This window comes from Amblyomma mixtum, chromosome 10 (genome assembly GCF_055824585.1).
Source record: "Amblyomma mixtum isolate Tamu chromosome 10, ASM5582458v1, whole genome shotgun sequence".
Lineage (NCBI taxonomy): Eukaryota > Metazoa > Arthropoda > Arachnida > Ixodida > Ixodidae > Amblyomma > Amblyomma mixtum.
The window spans coordinates 88,639,364-88,661,112 of NC_143021.1; the positions used below are offsets into that span (position 1 = coordinate 88,639,364).

The 21,749-nt window shown below is 52.5% G+C and overlaps 2 pseudogenes; one reads left to right on the forward strand and one right to left on the reverse strand.

The window, feature by feature from the left end:
* Window positions 1–4,405: 4,405 nt before the first annotated feature.
* LOC149326402 (uncharacterized) overlaps window positions 4,406–21,749 on the reverse strand; it is a 31,879-nt pseudogene continuing 14,535 nt past the window's right edge.
* Window positions 4,818–21,613, forward strand: LOC149326403 (uncharacterized; annotated as a pseudogene).

The window sequence follows — 21,749 nt, forward strand, 5'->3', positions numbered from 1 at the left end:
AGGTTCGTGCGCAAGGCGTTGCGAGAACGCGTGAGCGGCGGCGGCCGTAGAAGAGGCGCAGACATTCGCCATGGAAGGAGGAAAAGACCCAGAAGTGGTAGCGAGGGACTGGGCTACTGCGCGCTCGCCTCCTCGCCACCGTTTGCCCTTTTGTTGCAGCCGCGTATTTACCACAGTTACTACGCATGCGGAAGGAGAGCTATATAACGCGCTTGCCTACACCGTTATCGCGCTGCTCCCAGTGAACTGTGCGCGAACTGCGACAGCCATGACGTCAAACAAAGCATAAGTGCAGCTTTTCGCTTGTATATCCAGGCTTAACAAGAGCTAAGCCATTGTCAATTTTTTTAGACAGTTAAGGCGCGTTTATAGTCCGACGTGTTCAGCTCGCGGGCGAGCGTCGCTCGCAGTCTGCCGCGCTAAGCCGGTTTCGCTGCGCCGGCCGGAGCGCCACCCCCTCTATAGGGAACGTGCGCTGCCCAGATGGCACTGCAGTTATTCCACTAGGTGCCTAAAAACTGCTGCCGTCAGTCGCTTGGGCCGCTGCAAACGCGAGAGCACATTCTGAACGATTAGAAGCCCGCGTTTGATTGATAGCACTATTTGCCTCGCTTCTGTAGACATAACCCAGATAAGTGACATGCACCACGCGTGGCTTCGACAGAGCGCAGAAGCTCATGCCAATAAGCCCAGGAAGGTGGCGTGGAATAGCACCAAGAGCGCCCCCAAAACTGCTTACTCGTCTCGCTATGCTGTGTGTTAAGGCGCTGCAGTCGACACGGCAAAATTGAGCGGCGGTTCCCTATACTTCGATGCGTCCAGACGCCGCGCGCCGCTTCGGAGCATGCGCAGAACGACCGCCGACTCGCGCGCCGATCGTCGACCGGCGGGTAGTTTGAATTCCGTCAGCGCCTTTTTCTGCGTCGCCTCATCCGTTTCGCTCCATTCACGCCATTGCGGCTACTATATGAAATATGGCTAGGGTGTTATCCGCGCGACAGAAACTTGCTCTCGTGTTACTAGTGCACCGCTTGTGGCGAAAGCGCAGGCGCTCAATGTATGTGCGAAAGATTTTCGCACTCACGCCGCTCGCGCTGGCATCCGCCATTTTTCTGCGCGCGATGCATTGTGGGTCGACGCGGTCGGCGTCGCCGGCGCGCAATTGGAGCAGGAGCCAAATCTGCGCCGGGCTCGTCGGGGCACGCTGGCAGCCGCCGGTTGCGTTGGCCGCTGCAGTGCGTCGAACTATAGACGGAGCTGTTTTCACCAACGCAACGCAGCGTGCGCGCGCGCGCGCGCTCGCTCGCTTGCGTTACGTCGGACTATATTCGCGCCTTTAGAGATGGTCTAGCGCTTACGTTTACCCATCCGAATCTGTCTGCTCTGGAAAGGGCGAGAATGACACCCGGTATATTGGACAGCAAAATTGAATAAAGTCTCATTTCTGGGAAGAAACCTAACTGAAGCTTTTGTGCTGCACTAGCACCAATCATCTTATTGTCCATTGCCTACAAGGTATTTACTAAGGTAATCGCTAATAGAATCGGGACAACCTTGGACTTTAGTCAACCAAATGATCAGGCAGGCTTTCGTAAAGGATACTCGACAATAGACCACATTCACACTATCAATCAGGTGATAGAGAAATGCGCAGAATATAACCAACCCCTATATATAGCCTTCATTGATTACGAGAAGCATTTGACTCAGTGGAAACCTCAGCTGTCATGCAGGCATTCCGGAATCAGGGTGTAGAACAGTGTTATGTGAAAATATTGGAAGATATTTATAACGATTGCACAGCTACTATAGTTCTCCATAAAGTCAGCAATAAAATTCCAATACGGAAAGGTGTCAGGCAGGGAGACACGTAGTAGAACGTTAAGTTGGGCGAGTTGGTATAGGTTCATGGTTGAAAAACAGCGCACAAAAGACTAGACACAAGATTAAAGGCGACGACAGGACAAGCGCTGAACTCACAACTAAGGCTTTATTGCGAAAACCTGGGTATATAAGGAAGGCATAATCATGAAAACAAAATTGAACAAACAAAACTATGACAATGATAAAACTAGCGTGCGCCCGAAGCCCAAAATCTGCCAAGAAACGTGATCTCGTTATCACTTAAAGCAACCGAAGGTTTGCTAACGCAGCCCCGTTGCTCCGTTGCGATGAAGTATGCTTCTGCTACTTCCTGCGTAGTTTGATCTCTGTGAGAATACAACACCTTTGCTTGACTTAACAAAGCAGTGCACTTTTTCTTCTTGTTTTTCATCACTGCGCACCCCTTACAATGAGTAACAAGATAAGATTGGTCATTGCCTTTATCTAAATTGTTGTGTTCTTGCAAACGCTTGTTCAAGCAACGGCCGTTCTGTCCGATGTAGCGGGCTCGCCAATGCTCTTCACTGCCTGCTTACAGGAGGTATTCCGGGGACTTGAATGGGAACAGTTGGGGATAAGAGTTAATGGAGAATACCTGAGTAATTTGCGATTCCCTGATGACATTGCCTTGCTAAGCCACTCAGGACAACAACTGCAAAGCATGATCAATCAGTTAGACAGGCAGAGCAGAACGATGGGGCTAAGAATTAACAAGCAGAAAACCAAAGTAATGTTCAACATCCTAGCAAGGGAACAGCAGTTCGCAATTGGTAGCGAGGTGCTGGAAGTAGTAAGAGAATATGTCTACTTAGGGCAGGTAGTGACCGCCGATCCGGATCATGAGAGGGAAATAACTAGAAGAATAAGAATGGGGTGGAGCGCATATGGCAGGTTCTCTCAGATAATGAATGGTAGCTTACCAATATCCCTGAAGAGAAAAGTATACAACAGCTGTATACTACCGGTACTCACCTATGGGGCAGAAACGTGGAGGCTAACAAAGAGGGTTCAGCTTAAGTTAAGAACAACGCAGCGAGCTATGGAAAGGAAAATGATAGGTGTAACGTTAAGAGATCGGAAGAGGGCGGAGTGGTTGAGGGAACAAACGCGGGTTAATGACATCTTAGTTGAAATCAAGAGGAAGAAATGGGCTTGGGCAGGGCATGTAATGCGAAGGCAAGATAACCGCTGGTCCTTAAGGGTAACGGAGTGGATTCCAAGAGAAAGCAAACGTAGCAGGGGACGGCAGAAAGTTAGGTGGGCGGACGAGATTAAGAAGTTTGCGGGGATACAGTGGCGGCAACTGACAAAGGACAGGGTTAATTGGAGAGACATGGGAGAGGCCTTTGACCTGCAGTGGGTGTAGTCAGGCTGATGATGATGAGCACCAATTCTAAAGCATTGGACGTCAGGGTTAAAGGGACTATGCAAGAAATTAATTGAGACTACGTAAAGCAGGCGAGAGAGAGGCATTCCAACACTCGTCACCCCAGCGCAAGAATTTTTGAGCTAGCATCAATAACAACGAAGTTATAGACGATTAAACATCAAGCTCCTCCTCTCCCCCCTCTCTCGTACACGCGGATTACCAGGAAAAAATAAAGAAAACAGCTCTGGGACTGGGCCCCGCCCTTGAATACGTCATTCACTGACGTTCGGTTTGCGACTTCCGGTTGTCGCACCCAGCACCCCAGCTGCAGCGTCCGCAGCGTCTCTCTTCGCCTTCCTGGATTGCGGCGCACGTCGAATTTCTCTGCTTGTCACTGCGACAAAGGCACTACGAGTGGCTCCCGAACTCCCGACAGAAAGAGGCGGCAGAGGTAAATTGAAACATATGCGTGAAGGCTATATGCGTGGCTCGCGCTTGCCCGAGGGGGTCGCGCGGCGGCTCGAGCAGACGATTTTCACGGCTACCGGAAGCGTGCCCGTGACGTCGTGGCTGCCGTGGTTCCAGCGAATGACAGCATGTGGTGGCCTGCCGACGTCACGGGACTAGTGACGTCTATTTTCACGATTTTAGTTTCAAAATCGGTCACTACAAAGACCTCAATCGGCCCGCGAATTTTAAAAAACGCGGTTCTTAAATATTTATAATGAATTGACGGCTGAGTTCCGAAGACTCATACTTGGTGTGACTGCTTCTTAGCATCATTTATAAGTATTGAAACAATTTACAAGTCACTTTTAATTCATTGCATAGTCCCTTTAAGTGAAATCTTGAGTCATTGTTCCTCCCCTTTCAAATGTTTCCGAATGGTTTAATCAAATTGTTAGCACTGGTCTATTTGAATAAAGGGCCAGACACGTAATGTTTGCTTGCGTGTTTTCTTTTTTAAAACGATGCTATTGGCATACATGGAGCAACCCGCACGCTGTTTCGGTTTCATCAACAGATTGATTGATTGAAACCACGTTTACTCCACATTAGAATGCGCTGAAAGCGCTACGGTGGAAAGAGAGGGGGGTGTTGTAAATGAGAAGGGGTAAGGCTACCTCCGTTTTATTAAAACCCTGGAGTAAGCTAAGTGGAGGCTGCGTGCCTCTCGTGAGCACTGCGGAGCCGATCGCTGATCAGCGGCGCCTCCGAGTCCTGGATGAACACGAGGAGTGCCCGCCAGAGCTCGATGGCACGATCTCGAGACGAGGCAATGGGGCAGGCCCAGGTCCAGATAGAAGAAGGCCATGGTCCCCGTTCAACGGCAGCCAGGGCTCGAAGACTAGATGGTGTGTACAGAGGACATTCCCAGAACAGGTGGTTAAGATCCGCATGGCAATAGACCCTTTAGAAAATTCACTCTGGCAACTCGGCAGGCATCATCACCAGCAACTTCCGTCGGCGCAGTGCGCCATATATTGGGCATCTTTGCACAACCTTTGTGCCAGTTTTCACCTCGTTGCATGTCTACACCACTTTCGTTGCGTTTGTAAAAGAGATGGCGGAAAATTTGCAGTGGTCGAGGGACCTGACTATCATCCCGGCCGGATTTTCGGAAAGGCTTTTGGACTCCTATTGTGATGCCCACGGTGTGCGCGCTCCGTCCGGCCACACTTCTCAGCGAAGTTACAAGCTGGTATGCGAGACTTACTGCGATCCGTCAATAGTGCGCGTTGCCGTGTCATCCTTCAGGTACAGTATTAGCGCTTCTCTCCCGGACATGCAGAAATTCGCGTTCTTAGTGCTTCTGCTACGTCCGTGCATACCACTGAAGCGCGTCTGCGCTGCACGTCAGTTTCAGAGAACGCGTTTAAATGTAGTTGCGAACCGCAGCATATCTTCTCACCAGGAAAAATATAAGGGTAGCGTGTTTAACAACCTTTAATGAACAAACTAGAAATAAGGCGTCATGTTGCGCGAAAATGCTATACGAACGCGCGCTCGTACTTACCGTTGTCTGAAGCCGCGTTGAGCTTTCCACTCTGGTCTGTACATAGAGTTTCTTACTATTACCTAGAGGGAAAGCTGGCAAGCCGTCTATGGGAGTTTGCATGCAGACCCCACGTGACCACCTCAGCCACCATGGGCGCTCAATGTATCATGGGGCGGTGAGCTACTTGTTGCGGAACTGCAACTTTTGGCCAAAAAATAATAGAAAAATTAAGCTGTTTGATAACTACAAACGTCCTAACATTCAATATCTTGTCTAATGATTGCAACAAACGAGCAGAAAAGTATTTAAGTGCAAAGTTTGCCTAAAATAAGAGATGACTAGCTTTCCTATTGGCCAAGTGATGAACACTAAAAAAACTAATAATTAACAGGCGCACTTTTAAAAGTAAATATGTTTTAAAAAAAATGTTGTTGTTTAGATACTTTAAGAGGTTTTTTAATGGCATTTCGGAAGAGTAAAACCTTTTTTTGGCGTCGTGTGTCGTCAAGTTTTCACTACTATGGCTTTTGCACACTGCGCTCGCGCGAAAGTCGTCTGCGCACACACAAACAGCGTTTTCGGAATGAAACATCTCAGTAAAGCCACTCCGTGTTCCCAAAAAAATACAACTGTTCCGCAACAAGTAGCTCACCGCCCCATGATGCTTTGGGCGTCCATGGTGGCTGAAGTGCAGCGCCGCCAGCTTTCCCTCTAGGTAATAGTAAGGAACTCTATGGGTCTGTAGAGTTCTGGAGCGGTGTGTTACACAAGTAACCAGAAGTCTTGCCGCAGCTACTTTGTTGTGAGCACTGCGGTTTTTTTATGCTTCGTTTAGCTGTGCTGCAGCGATTGCGTGCTAGGATTACCCGTGAAAGCACTCGTTTTTAAATTTCTCATCTCTTGCTTCGCGGGCCTCAGTTCGGGCGCTCTGGACAAGTCTGCGTCTGTGCAGTGTTCTGCGCCAGTGACTGCAAACGTTCTGCGTTGGGCTGCTCTCTGTTCCCTTGGATCAAGCGTGTAAACGAAGCAAGCGGGAAGCGACGCGCCACGCCGGTGCCGTGTGTTCGGTAACTCAAGACACCTGGCGCATCTGCGCCGCTCGTCGGTCGCAGGAGGCGTGCTGCAGAGTTAATAAACATCTAACCACTCTGCCCTTTGAGATATCTCTCTCACTCTCTCTTTGACTCCCACATCCTTTAGAATTAGTTTTCCTTTCTCAGAAACAGACAGCCTGCGGGGAACCTCCACGCTGACAGCATGTCTCATTCTGCCTGCCGAATGAGGCTCACGCTACAAACGTATGTTCATGCTGCTGCCATACAAGAGCAGCAGGAGCGCCATAGGATACTAGTACATGAAAAAAAAAACATATATTGTGAGCTCTACATATAGTAATGCAGTTTCAAGCAGGCATCATTATTTGGCATATATATAGTTCACCAAGTAGATTGCATGGAGCTATATTGGAAACTGTACAAAAAACCAGTATCAGTATGTAGTGGTCAAAAATTCGTGTAAATGGTTGACATGAAATGTTCGTATTTTTATTTTCCAGGCCTGATGAGATGCATGTCAAGTGGACTTGTTTTTGGAGCCAGAGGCAGGCGTCAAAGCCCTATAAGGTCTGCCACACTTTGAAAAGCTGTGGATCAGTGGCGTCTGCAAGATGCGATTGCTCAGCTGGTGCCTGTGAAGCGTGTAGCCACAGTGTAGCCGCTTTAAAGCTAGTGTTGCTACTAAAGGCCAATGGCTATAAGGAACCTCCACCAGAGGTAGCGTGCACCGAGCTGCCACAGCAGTGGAGGCACCCTCGTAGCAGCCCACTCGCACCTCTACCTTTGCAGTTCGTGGACTGGAGGAGCGTACGACAAAGTGGTCTCTCAAAGCAAGTAAGCACCAGGTTTTATGACGCAAGACAGTACGCCCAGCCATTTGAGGACCTTTCGTCAAGAATAAGGACACTAGGGGCAAGCATTGGTGAGCTGTGCTTTCGCCATTTTCAAGACACCTTGAAAGCATTGAACTTGTTCAAGCGTCTTCAAAAATTGGGCCGACACCAGTTGGCAGTCCTTTGCATCATTTTATTGCTCTCGCGCCACATTGATTTCAAGTCCACGTGGCACCAGAAATAGTGTGCACAAATGCTGGCACTGCACAAATGCCGACTCCACCACGACTGTTTGAGTCGTGTCGCAAGTGGCACCTGCAAGATGGGGGTTTCCCTGCCGCTTAAACAGCCATCCTTAAGGTATGTGCACCTTTCACCTAGAGGCTGGAGATAACCGAGTAAATGGCCTCCTGATCCACCTCGTGCATGATTCGATGAGGCCAAGGACGCACTGGGTGGCATCTAGAATATTGTCACGTAGTGGTGACTACAGTCCGGCGAACAGAAACACAGCGAGAATGTCTTCGAAACGAAAATCTTTATTTGGGCTGACTTGCGCCCGCAAAAAACTGAATCACTCAGCGGCGGCGTAGCAACTAGCGTGCTCGGCGGTCGTCGAACAGAATGCCCGCCGCAGTCGGCTGCGCTCTTTTTAAAGCTGATAGCGAATATTCAGATAAAGCTTGCAAAGTTACTAGACAATTCTGGCACAAAGTAGAATCGGCTCCGCCTGGATGCGATCAATCGAGATAAATCTAAGCGCGTCTTGCGTCACAAACGAAGTGATAAAGCGGCGTGCCGGCAGCCTTGAAGCATGAACAAATAAACACAACAAACAAACGCTACAAACATTCGCGGCATTACTCCCCTCTCAAAGAAGCATCGAATCGATGCTTTAGAACATAATGCGGCTATAAACAGTCAAAGACGGGTTGTGCAAAAATAAACACCGAAAGTGGAAACACCGCGTCCTTTAGCATGCATGATAGGGCTTTAGGCGTACGACATGGACTACTTCTGGTCGTACGCGGCGTCGCTGGGATGCAGTCATTTGGCCAGGGACGACTTCATAGTCCAATTCACCTAGCCGACTAAGAACCTTGTAGTCGAGCGCGATTTGAAGGTGACCGCGCGAGCGTCGACCAGCCTAGCACTCCAGGCACCTGGCGGCCGGTTTTGGAACGGGAAAAATCATGATTTCGCACTCTTCTCTCCCTCGTTCGCTGTTTCATACAACAAACATCATCCCCGCGACAAACCCACCGCACTTTCTCTCTATTCTAAGCTTTCCATTTGTTGCGATAAAGTGTGCACTTGGTTACCTCGTAACTTGGTCGTGGTTCTTGGTCACCAATTCTTCCTGGCTCAGCAGCAATGACGTTGCATTGGCTAGATAGAGTTTCGCAGCGTCCAATTTCAGATAATACCGAACGATACTTCGTGCGCACTACGGTCACTGCCTGTTCGCTGAACCAAAAAAAAAAAGAAACTGATAGGCCTGCAGGGAGTGACGGCTGCTGAAGGAACAGCGAAAAGAGTGAGGGAAGCTGGCCTGATACCTCCCTCGCCTCAGCAGAGAATTCTTGGCCATGGCGCTGTTCATGTTCCCGGTCGACGCTCGCACGATAGCCTTCAAATCGCGCTCGACTGTACGGGCCGAAACAGCGGCGCAAAAGCTTTTCACTCAATCCTCGGCGGCGAAAGGGCGTCTAAACCCAGACTCGGTCTCCTGGCTTGTATTCCGCGTTGCGTCTTTGTATGTTGTAGCGTGTGGCATCGGTCCGCTGCTGGTCTTTGATCCTTAATCGGGCAAGTCTTCGGGCTGCTTCTGCGCGTTGTAGGTAGGGGGCGACGTCGACGTTATCTTCCTTCGCAACGTTCGGCAGCATGGCATCCAGCGTGGTCGTGGCCTCTCTGCCATGGACGTGCCTAAAAGGCGTCATCTGGGTGGTCTCCTGCACTGCGGTGTTGTAGGCGAAGACTACGTAAGGCAAGATGACGTCCCAGGTCTTGTGTTCGGCATCGACATACATGTCAAGCATATCGGCGATGGTTTTGTTGAGGCGCTCGGTCAGTCCGTTGGTCTGTGGGTGGTATGCCGTTGTTCTCCGGTGGCTGGTTTGGCTGTAATGGAGCATGGCTGGCGTCCGTTCCGCCGTTAATGCTGTTCCTCTGTCAGTGATGAGCACATCGGGGGCGCTGTGTCACAGAAGAATGTTCTCCACGAAAAATTTGGCGACTTCTGCTGCTGTTCCATTCGGTAGGGTTTTTTCCTCGGCGTAGCGGGTCAGGTAGTCGGTCGCTATAATGATCCTGTAGTGCAGGAGGTCCTTCAAGGCGCTGCGACGCGAACGACTAGCGGCACAGTTCCGGTACAAACCAGAGGCTGCGATCTCTCCAGTACACACACGAGCATCGGCACGGTTTTTCACTTGCCGTCGTCGTCTTCCTTAAGCGCCAGCCGCCGAGAGTTCGGGAGCTGAAGGCCTGTCTTACAATTGGCCCCGGGCGAAAAGGCGCCATCCTGTCGACCTAGGGTGATGTGACGACGGCGGGGTCATAGTATGGTTTAAGGCTGCTGGTGTGAACAATTTCACGGCCTCGGCGACGAAGGTCAGTGGACGGGGTAAGGGGTTCGATGAGGTAATTGACGGGGGAAGTCTGCTTAAGAATGCGGTAGGGGCCGTGGTACTTGCTGAGAAGTTTGGAGGAAAGGCCGGAACTTGAAGTCACCCAGAGCTAGTCCAAAGAGTCAGGAAGCTAAGTGGGAAGAAGTGCAGAGGAATCACGGGTGCTTTTCTGCTGCTGCTGGGCGTGTGAAGTGAAAGACCGGGCAAGCTGACGGCATTCTTCGGCGTAAGTGGCGGCTTGAGAAAGAGGCGTGAATTCAGAAGCATCAGGGCGGTAAGGGAGAATAGTGTCCATTGTACAGGAAGGCTCACAGCCGTAGAGGAGAAATTATGGAGAGTATCCGGTGGTGGCTTGAGCAGCGGATTTATAAGCATATGTGACAAAAGGTAGAACGCGGTCCCAGATGCAGTGATCGGAAGCTACATACATGGCCAGAATGTCGCCAAGAGTGCGGTTAAAACTCTCAACCAGGCCATTTGTCTGTGGATGGTAGGCGGAGGTGGTGCGGTGAACGATGCGGCATTTCTGAGGGAGAGCTTCTACAACTTCAGACAGAAAGGCCGGACCTCTGTCGCTCAGCAACTCTTTGGGAGCACCATGGCGAAGAATGATGCGATGGAGGATGAATGACGCAATATCGTGGGCTGTACCAGATGGTAAAGGCGACGTTTCGGCGTTGCGGGTAAGATGATCGATGGCGATGATAATCCAGCGGTTGCTGGCTGATGTGCTGGGAAGAGGGCCGTAGAGGTCAATGCCAACACGCTCGAAGGGCTGCACTGGACAAGGCAGCGGTTGCATAGGAGCGGCGGGTCTACGAGGAGGGTTTTTTCGGCGCCTGCATGCGGTGCAGGACTGAATGAACTTGCGCACGTAACGGTACATCCCATGCCAGTAGTACCGATGTCGTAGGCGGGTGAAGGTCCTCACGAAGCCGGCATGGGCACAGTGGGGATCATCGTGGTGGGAAGAGCAAATGAAGGTGCGCAGATGGGTCGGAAGGACAAGCAGCCACTTGCGACCATCCGGAAGGTAGTTTCGGCGGTAAAGAAGCTCGTCTCTGATGGAGAAATGGTGGGACTGACGACGGAGAGCACGGGAAGGAGGTCGAGAGGATTGGCCAGATAAGAAATCCAAGAGGCAAGCGATCCACGGGTCTGTGCGTTTCTCGAAAGCCATACCAGCGGGCTCAAACGTCAAAGAATGCAGGGCGGAGATACAAGGCGCTGCCTCGACGGCAGAGGGGAACGTGAGAGGGCATCAGCACCGGCATGTTTACGGCCGGAACGATAGACAACGCGGATCTAGTACTCTTGAAGCCGCAAAGCCCAGCGCGCCAGGCGACCTGAGGGATCTTTCAAAGACGACAACCAGCAGAGGGCGTGGCGATCGGTGACAACGTCAAAAGGGCGCCCGTACAAGTAAGGGCGGAATTTGGCGATCGCCCACAGGATGGCTAAACACTTCTTCTCGGTGCCAGAATAGTTGGCTTTAGCTTTTGTCAGTGTCCGGCTGGCATAAGCGACAACATATTCGTCAATGCCAGGCTTGTGCTGCGCGAGGACTGCACCAAGGCCAACGCCGCTGGCATCAGTGTGGAGTTCCGTCGGAGAACGAGGGTCGAAATGACGCAGCATTGGCGGAGTGGTCAAGAGGCGACGGAGTGTCGAAAAGGCTTCATCACAGGCTGGCGACCTGGCCGAAAGGGCGTGGCCGGAAAAGAGCTTGGTCAGAGGGTCGATGATAGTGGCGAAGTTGCGGACAAAGCGGCGGAAATAGGAGCAGAGGCCGACGAAGCTGCGGAGGTCTTTCACAAAAGTGGGTTTCGGAAATTCTGCTACAGCTCGCAACTTTGCTGAGTCCGGGAGAACGCCATCCTTAGACACGACATGTCCGAGAATGGTGAGCTGCCGAGCTCCGAAGCGGCACTTTTTTAAACTGAGTTGGAGGCGAGCGTCGGCCAGGCAGCGAAGAACAGTCTCAAGGCGCTGTAGGTGAGACGAAAATGCGGGGAAAAGATCACATCGTCATCTAGGTAACAAAGGCATATGTGCCACTTAAGCCCGCGAAGTACGTTGTCCATCATGCGCTGGAATGTGGCGGGGGCATTGCAGAGGAAGAAGGGCATGAAATTAAATTCACATAGTCCGTCGGGTGTGACGAAGGCAGTTTCAGGGCGATCGGCCTCTCCCATCAGCACCTGCCAGTAACCAGAGCGCAAGTCCAATGAAGAGAAGAACTCAGCGCCCTGCAGGCAGTCGAGGGCGTCGTCGATACGAGGGAGAGGGTAAACGTGCTTGCGTGTAATCTTGTTCAGACGACGGTAGTCAGCGCAGAACCGGATGGAACCATCTTTTTTGTTGACCAGGACCACCGGCGATGTCCACGGGCTTTGCGACGGCTGTATCACGTGGCGATTGAGCATGTCGGTCACCTGTTCGTCAATTATGCGGCGCTCAGCGGCTGACACGCGGTACGGACGTTGGCGCAAAGGGGCATGTGTGCTAGTTTCAATGCAGTGGGCAACGGTGGTTGCGCGGCTCAAAGAAGGTTGCTGGTAGTCGAAAGAAGCTGCAAAACGGCGCAGGACGGTGACAAGTTGGGCCTGTTGGGTAGGCGTCAGGGCGGCGTCGACGTAACGGTGAAAAACATCGAGAAGAGATGGATTGGCGATGGAAACACGCTTAATGGCACTGACTTGAAGGCCGGCCGTGCTATCGACGAGGAGTTATGCTGTGGCAGGATCAAGCACGGCAACACTACCGAGCGATTGGCCACGGAGCAAAGTGGTAGGGCAGGAGAACGGGTTGGACACATGAATAGCGCTTGAGCCACGAATAACTGTCAACACGGCATGAGGCAGCAAAAGAGATTTCTGGTCAGCGCATCGTAAAGAGGGCGTGTATGTGACAGTTGCGTCGGAGAGAGCAGCACAAGAAAGAGGCACCAACACTGAAGAAAAGGGCGGAACGTCAGTGTACTCTGAGACGACCACAGTAGCGGAAGCAGCTCCGGGTACGTCCAAGGGAGCGTCACTGAAGGGCGATAACTCAAGCTGAGCACGGGCGCAGTCAATAACAGCGTGATGTGTGGAAAGGAAGTCCCAACCAAGGATGACGTCGTGAGATGAGCGGGCGAGTACGATGAACTCTATTGTGTAGAGGACGTGCTCGATAAGCAGGCAGGCGGTGCACGCGGCTAATCGTCGAATGTCCTGAGCACTGGCGGGGCGGAGAGAAACGGCGGGAAGAGGCGTCGTCACTGTTTTGAGTCCTCGACAGTGTGTGTGACTGAGAACGAAAACAGCTGCGCCAGTGTCAACAAGTGCTTCGACGGCGACTCCCTCAACGAACACAGCGATAATGTTGGCGGGCACGGAAGCAGGTCTTGATCGAGTCGCTGGCGGCGCAGTTCTTGCCTCCGGAACTGCGGCCGTTAGTTTTCCGCTTGCGCGCCGGGTGGGCGGCGGAGCAACGGAGAACGGGAAACGTTGGCCAGGAGACGGCGAGCGGTGGGAACGGAAACGGTAACTAGGAGAAAAGGGATCCGGAGGCGGCTCATGTGACACAGGCGACGAGGACGGCGAAAGGTTGTAGGTCGGCTCACGCCCATAAATGTACGGACGATGGTCGCAATTGCGGCACAAATGAGCCACGTGGCCAGCGACGCCGCATGCGTAGCAAATAGGGCGATTGTCTTGCGTGTGCCAGGGGTTGAGAGGCTCCGGCTGTGATCGTGCGCGGGCAAATGGACGGTAAGTGGGAGGGGCAGGTCTCTGGGGTTCTAACAGTGGCGGGGAGGCCTGTAGACACGAGCAGGAGGTGAAGGCCACGCTCGCGCCACAGCATCAGCGTACGTTAAAGGAGCCGTGATCAGTGACTGCTGAGGAGGTGGAGGAGGAGAGGGCGGTACCTCGGCGACCTGCTCCTGTATGACACGCTGGAGGTTGGGAGTCAGTGGTGGCGCAGGAGTACGTGCGCAGGTAGACAAGCACAGATGGCGGGCGACCTCCCTCACGGACAAACTGCGTAATGTGCTGAAGGAGTGACGGGTGGTCCAGAGCACCGTCCCCAGAAAGAGCCAAGCTGGATATTGTGGCGTCTTGAAATCCGGCCCGCCCGGTGGAAAGGCGCTGCTTCCGCAGCTCATCGAAGCTCTGGCAGTAGCTGATCACATCGGACACAGATTGAAGATTTTTGGCGACGAGCATTTGGAAGTCGTCATCATCAATGCCTTTCATAATGTTTCTGGTTTTGTCGGCCTCGTTCATGGAAGTGTTAATGCGCTTGCAAAGGTCGACAACATCTTCGATGTAGTGGTTAACTTTTCGCCGCTTTGTTGTGCCCGAATGCGCAACGTTGTTCGACACGGAGCTTGCGCACAGCGGGACGGTCAAAGACCTCTGTGAGGCTTGTTTTAAGATCCGCCCAGCTGGAGTTGTCGGCCTCGTGGTTGCGGAGCCACAGATTGGCGACGTCGCACAAATAAAATATAACGTTGGTGAGCTTGACGCTGTCGTCCCACTTATTATACGCATTCACTCGTTCATAGGAGGCCAACCAATCCTCCACATCCGTGTCATCCGTGCCGCTGAAAAAGGCTGGGTCACGCTGCCGCGCTATGCCGGAACAGATGACAGCCGAGGAAAGCAGTGATGCAGGTTGGGGGGGCGGTCTCAGGCATCGCAGAAATGGGAGGTAATGCACGGCTGCGAAGCTCCAGGGTGAGGGGATCGCTGGCACCTCCAGCAAGTGTAGTGCAGGACGTCCTTCAAGGCGCTGCGACGCGAACGACTAGCGGCACAGTCCCGGTGCAAACCAGAGGCAGCGATCAGTCCAGCACACGCAGGAGCATCGTCACGATTTTTCACTTGTCGTCGTCGTCTTCCTTAAGCGCCAGCCGCCGAGAGTTCGGGAGCCGAAGGCCTGTCTCACAATCCCCTTATTTCCAGATGTTGTTTTCGGGAAAAGGCGAAGCAAATCCATGCCGCTCTGTTGAAAGGGCCTTGAGGGGGGTTCAATGGGGTTCAGAAATCCTGCTGGTCGGGTTTGAGGGGTCTTTCGTCGCTGACAGCCTCGGCAGGTTTTCACATAATGTGCGACATCGGCAGACAGTCGGGACCAGTAATACTTGTCTTGAATGCGGCGGAGGGCGCGAGAAAACCCGAGATGTCCAGCTCTCGGCTCGTCGTGTGAGGCCTGAAGAACTTCTCCGCGCAGACTTACAGGTACAACAAGGAGGTAGGCTGTCTTGTTCGCTGGAAAGTTCTTCTTCACGAGGACATCGTTCTGAAAACAGAACGAAGACAATCCTCGCTTGGCCGAGGCGAGGAGCGAAAAAACCTTGCCTTCCAAGTATTCGATGAGGCATTTTATGTCGGGGTCCGCACGTTGCTGTTCTACAAAAGAGCTGGAGCTGATAGGTCCCAGGAAGGCGTCCTCATCGTCGTTCGGCGGTGGTGCATCTACAGGGGCTCGTTACAGGCAGTCGGCATCAGAGTGCTAGCGTCCGGACTTGTAAACGACGGTTACATCAAACTCCTGGAGCCGCAGGCTCCATCGCGCGAGGCGGCCGGAGGGGTCCTTCAAATTGGCGGGCCAGCACAGTGTGTGGTGATTGCTGACCACCTTGAACGGTCGTCCGTACAGGTAGGGCGGAATTTCGACATAGCCCAGATGATGGCAAGTCACTCCTTCTCAGTTGTCGAATAATTAGCTTCGGCTTTGGACAGGGAACGGCTAGCGTACGCGATGACCTTCTCCACTCCGTCAGTTTTCTGGAGGAGGACAGCACCTAGGCCCACACTACTTGCTTCGGTATGAATTTCAGTCTCAGCGTTTTCATCGAAGTGCGCGAGGATCGGTGGGGACTGTAAACGGTGCTGAAGTTCCTTGAAGGCTTCCACTTGCGGCGCTTTCCATTTAAATGGCACGTCTGCCTTTCTCAGGTGGGTCAGTGGCTCGGCGATGCGCGCAAAGTTCTTCACAAATCGTCGGTAGTACGCGCACAGTCCGAGGAATCTGCGCACAGCTTTCTTATCGGCCGGTGGTGGAAACATTGCGATATCAGCGGTTTTATGCGGGCCTGGCCGTACTCCCTCCTTGCTAACGATGTGGCCTAGAAACAGCAGCTCTTCGTAGACAAAGTGGCAGTTCTCTGCTTTCAAAGTTATGCCGGACGATTTGATTGCGTCTAGTACTGTGTTAGGTGTTCCTAAAAGTTCGAGGCGAAGACAACGACGTGATTTAAATATACCAGTCAAATCTGCCACTTCAGGCCTGCCAGCACTGTATCTATGACTCGCTGAAATGTGGCTCGTGCGGAACAGAGACCAAATGGCATCACCTTGAACTCGAAGAGGCCATCTGAAGTGATGAATGCGGTCTTCTCTTGCGATCTCTTTCATCGACCTCAATTTGCCAGTAGCCGCTCTTGAGGTCCATCGACGAGAAATACCTGGCGTTGGAGAGCCGGTCCAGTATGTCGTCGATGCCAGGGAGGGAGTAGACGTCCTTCTTTGTGACGTTGTTCAAGCGCCGGTAATCAACGCAGAATCGAAGTGCACCGTCTTTCTTTCTCACTAGAACAACAGGTGCCGCCCAGGGGCTCTTTGAAGGCTGAATAACATCGTCGCGCAGTATTTCTTCCACTTGGTCCCGGATGGGTTGTCGTTCTCGCGGGGACACTTGGTAGGGCCTCTGGCGGAGAGGTCGGGTGTGCTCGTCGGTTATAATGCGATGCTTGGCAATCGGCGTTTCTCAGACCTTCGGCGATGATGAGAAGCACTCGCTGTAGCTTCGAAAGAAATTGCGGATCTGGTCTTGTCTGTTCCCGGGCAGGGCTGGGTTTATGTCGAAAGTGGGCGAGTTCTCTTGGACAGGCGAATCTTCTACGGATGGGTCGGAGAGCACGAAGAAGTCTCGTACGTCAGATATTTCGTCGAGGAATGCAATCGTCGTTCCTCTGCTAACGTGTCGGTAATCTTCGCTGAAGTTTGTGGGAATCCTGGCTTCCCACCGTTGCCTTTGCGCGGCTATTGCCGGCTTCCAGCGTTGTTTCTCCTCTTTCCCTTGCTCTCGCCTCAGGCGGTGGAGAGGCGGCTAAGTGACTAATCACTGTCATTTGGCCACAGCTCCGCCTCGGCGCCGCAACGGCCTTTGCCATTAGTGCCTTTTGGTGGGATTTTGGGCCCCGCTTGGGCGGCCGCGCGCCTCGCGGCCGTCCGAGCGGGGCCCAGAGACAGAGATCCCTCCGAGACAGCGTAAGGTGCGTACGCTACTGTTTGTCCGAACCGGCCTTTGCCGTTCAGACCAGTGCATACTCGAGCTCGCCCGCAAGTGTCCTCTGACCTGCAGCGGCTCGAGCCTATCCATCGGGGTCCAGCGACCTCCGACAGGCGTACCTTGCGTTGATTGCCCACTCTCTCTCGCAACCGGCCCAACGGTCGACACGAGAGAGAGATCACAGCACTGCCGCGGGCACATTCTCCTGCAGCGGCGTGCTAGCGGCTCGCATTAGTCTAGTCGCTTCGTGCGCGCAGCGGAGCCTTGCTCCTCGCGCGCCCCCGGGACAGGGTGACTATTGAGTGTTTGTGTATCTGCTGAAGGACGACGTGAATAAACGTCTCCTTTGTGAACTTGGAGGCCTATTTCTTTGCGGCGAATCGCTCTCCTCCCAGCGGAGCTTGAGTGCGCCGCAGCGGTGCCCCAGGGTGTGTGTGGTGACGGCTGATCGGGGCCCTTGGCTCGCGTGAAGCCCGAACCCGCGGTGGTTGGTGGCCTGTGTCCACTCAGGAACCCACAAGGTAGGTAGTAGTACTTCGGTTTGTTGTTTGCGGCGGAAATGTGCGATGCCTCTTGCGATGCCGATTCCTCGGTCGGGAAGCAACTGCATGTTCCCCTCGATAATAGTTTTAATGGTATTCGTTTGAGTGGCGCCTACGGTGATGATGACGCTTGAGCGGGGTGGGACACTCACTTGTTCCTCCAGGACACTAAGCGCAATATGATGTTCCGGAGCTCTCATAGACGGAATGGCCTCGTCCGTGGAAAGTGTGGTCATCTTGGATCGCAGGTCAATTATCGCTTGACGCTCATTAAGGAAATCCATGCCCAAGATCACTTCTCGGGAACATTGCCGTAGCACTGCGAAGGTCGCGGGATAGGTATGTCCCCTGAGTCACTCGCGCTGTGCATCGTCCTGATGGCGTAATGAGGTGGCCCCCTGCGGTGCGAATTTGTGGGACGTCCCAAGCGGTCGTTACTTTCCTCAGCTGCGCAGCGAATGCTCCATTCATCACCGAATAGTCGGCTCCCGTGTCGACTCGAGCGGTGCCTTTCCGGCCGTCGATAACCACTTCTAAATCGGATGTCCTGGCTCTGGAGTTGAACGTCGTCTTCGGCGTCGGGTCACGGCTTCGTCGGGTATTTGAATCGTGGGTGGGGCGTGTAGTCGAAGCTTTTCTTGTAACAGTAGCTTGGTTTGGGCTAGTTGGTAACAGTTCTTAGAAAACATAGCGCACAAAGGACACGTACGACACAGAAGTGGACAGGACAGGCGCCTGTCCTGTCCACTTCTGTGTCGTCCGTGTCCTTTTTGCGCTATGTTTTCTAAGAAGCTTTTCTTGATGGCGGCGTCGTTTTGAAGATGGTTCGCGTCGTGGTCGAGGTTGTCTTTGTATGCGGCGTCGGCGTAGTGGGTGCGGCGTCTTCATACGGCGTGGTCGCTGGAGGATCTTCGTCGTTTCCTCGGCAAGCAACCTGACTTCCACAGGTTGCTTTGTTTAGTTTTCCCTACGGCGGCTAGGGGACTGTCCTCGGACAGCCGCGGCGTAGCTGCGGCCTGGTGATGCAAATCGAGCGGTGGACGGCGACGGGGAGCAGGAAAGACGGCTTGAAGACACGTACTCCCCTCTGCGCAGGTAGTCGTCAATTTCCCGTGGTCGCTGGTCGGGGAGCGTTCGACGGGCGTCGATGGCAAAACCTCGCAGCCCGATGCGTCTGTACGGGCAGTGGTGAAGTATGTGCCCAGTGTGGCCACAATGGAAACATAGTGGGCGGTTGTCGGGAGTCCTCCACTGGTCGCATTTACTGGTTCCATTGCTTCGCTCATAAGGTGGGCGGGTGGGAGTTAGGGGACGTCGTTCTTCCAGAGCTGGTGCCCGTCGAAGAGGACTTGGGGGTTCTCGTCGAGGTGGAGGACTGCGTAGTGGTGCGGCGTAGGTCATAGCTGTAGCTTTCGTTGGTGTCGTTGGTGACGGGGAGCCAAGTGCATGATGCACTTCTTCACGGATAATGTCCGTGAGCGACGACACCTGAGGCTGCTGCGTCTGCTCCTTGGGGATGGCAGCAACCGACGAAGTTCCTCGCGAACAGTTTCGCGTATCAAATCTCGCAGGCTATCTGCTGGGGGCTTGTCGGTAGCACTTCAAGTGGTCGGTTATAGTGCCGGTTCCGGGCGTCCAAGGTCTTTTCGATGGTTGAAGCTTCAGCTTCAAACTCGGCGACGGTTTGTAGAGAATCCCGGATCAGGTCGGCGAAAAGTTGCTCCTTCACGCCACGCATCAGGAAGAACAGCTTCTTTTCTTCATGTCGGGGTTGGCGCACCTGAAAATGCGTTTCATGTCTTCCACATGCCCAGTTACGGTCTCGTTTGGACGTTGAGTTCTTTTCTGCAGCAGGACCTCCGCTCTTTCCTTACGCACGACGCTGGAAAAGTACCCACTAGCTGCATCTTGAAGGTCGCCCAGGTCTTGAGGGAAGATTCGTGGTTTTAAAACCACGTTCTGGCAGGACCGTCCAATGCAAAATAAACATTTCGAAGTGTAGCGCTGTCGTGCCAGGTGTTCAGCACTGCCACACGGTCGTACAAGTCCATCCAGTCTTCCACATCTTCGGGTGGTTCTCCACGGCAAGTCGGTGGCTCACGGGGCTGGCGAAGCACGACAGGCATTGGCTGTGCGCCAGGTTCCATCGTGAGGGGCATAGCAGGGTAGCAGGTCAGCACCTCCACCAGATGACACGTAGTGGTCTCTTCAGTCCGGCGAACAGAAACACAGCGAGAATGTCTTCGAAACGAAACTCTTTATTTGGGCTGACTTGCGCCCGAAAAGAACTGAGTCACTTGGGGGCGGCGTAGCAACTAGTGTGCTCGGCGGTCGTCGAACAGAATGCCCGCTGCTGTCGGCCGTGCTCTTTTTAAAGCTGATAGCGAACATTCAGATAAAGCTTGGAAAGTTACTAGAACATTCTGGCACAAAGTAGAATCGGCTCCGGCTGGATGCCATCAATAGAGAAAAATCTAGGCGCGTCTTGCGTCACAAACGAAGCGATAAAGCGGCGTGCCGGCAGCCTTGAAGCATGACCAAATAAACACAACAAACAAACGCTACAAAGATTTGCGGCAATATGTTTTATTTCCAGGCTTTGCAAGTATCCAGCGAGGAGGCCATCGACCTAGGAAAAAACACGAGGCAGCAGTAAGCCCGCGTCCATTGATTGGCTGTTGGTCATTTGTGGTTGTGGTCAAGCGCCCTATGTGGACAGAGAAATGCCTGCAGAACCTTACCGCAGACAAGGATGTGTCCCGTGTCAGGGCTGTTCAGTAAGTGAGGTCTTGTTTTTTAAAGTACGGAAAGTGAATTTCAAACAACACATGGCATCATGGGTAGTGCTTTGAAGCCTCCTATGTGTACGTCGAATAGCTCAACAGGTGACCACGAGTGATAAATTGAATCAGTGTTTATTGGAAATGACCAAAGGACAATTTTTTTTCCTCCAGAAAATGAAGGAAAATCAACAGGTGTGGACCATATGATATGGCCTACAGAAGGTTGCCTGAAGAGCTCACCATAAGAATTTCAGCAAAATACGTGGACGTCTGAAAAAGATATCATTGTTGCCCTTTATAAACCTTTTCAAAAAGAGGTCAAAGGGTGTCGTCACATTTTACACTGGGCTGTGCTCATAGAATAAGAAAGAGCTGGTGGTTAAGCTGCCCTCTACTCTCCTCACAGCCCAAAAAAAACTGTTTGGTCAGAGAATTGTGAAATGGAGTATTTGTGGCTAATTTCCTGATTGCTGCTTTTTTATAATAGTGGAATGTCATGATGTAGTAAAATCAGCGGATTCCATTAGTTGGAGGGCCACCTTTGGAGAGAGAGCATTTGCTTCTTTGCTGTGGATATACACCAAGTCAGGTTCAGAGCAGCATGTGTTCTTTTATCTTCAATATTTGATTAGCCGACTGCCCTACAATACAATGCGAACGGTTCTTTGATTAATTGCTGTAGATCAGGCGAGCACACCCAGCTCTGCTCTAGGTGAAAGTGAAATGTTGGCTTTGATCTTTTGTGCTGTTATTGCAGGTGCGGCATTACAAATGAGCAGCCGGCTGTGCAACAGTACGTGGCTGTGATAAAAGCCAGGGGCCATGATGTTTAGGCCTTTAGGAGTGGATTGGTTGTGGACCCTTCGTGTCCACGGCTGGGAGCTTCACCGGACAGGCTGGTCTGCGACCCGTGTGAAACTCCTTCACATGACCTTCTTGAGGTGAAGTGCCCGTATAGTTTGAAGGGAAAAGCTCCCGACGATATGGGGGATTGACACTGCCTCAAGAAAGACAGCAAGGGTGTGCTTAGGCTGGACAACGGCCATGACTACTACCATCAGGTCCTTGGCCAGATGGCTTTATCTGGTTTATCGTGGACCGATTTTGTTGTGTTTTCTGAACAGTTCTTGATCACTGACCACATCACGTTTTCTGCTCAAGATTGGGCTGTTGCAAAACGAAAACTTGACTTTTTTCTGTGCTGTTGCCATACATGGCCTCGAAACTCCCTTAAGTCCCGCGGCCATTAAAATTGTATTTCGTCTGCCATCGTGTCGTCCAGTTCTTTGGCTTGCCATCTAATATCAATATAATTAAAGGAATGTAGACACCAAATTTTTGCATGCTTTTCGCCTCTGTCTTATGTGAGT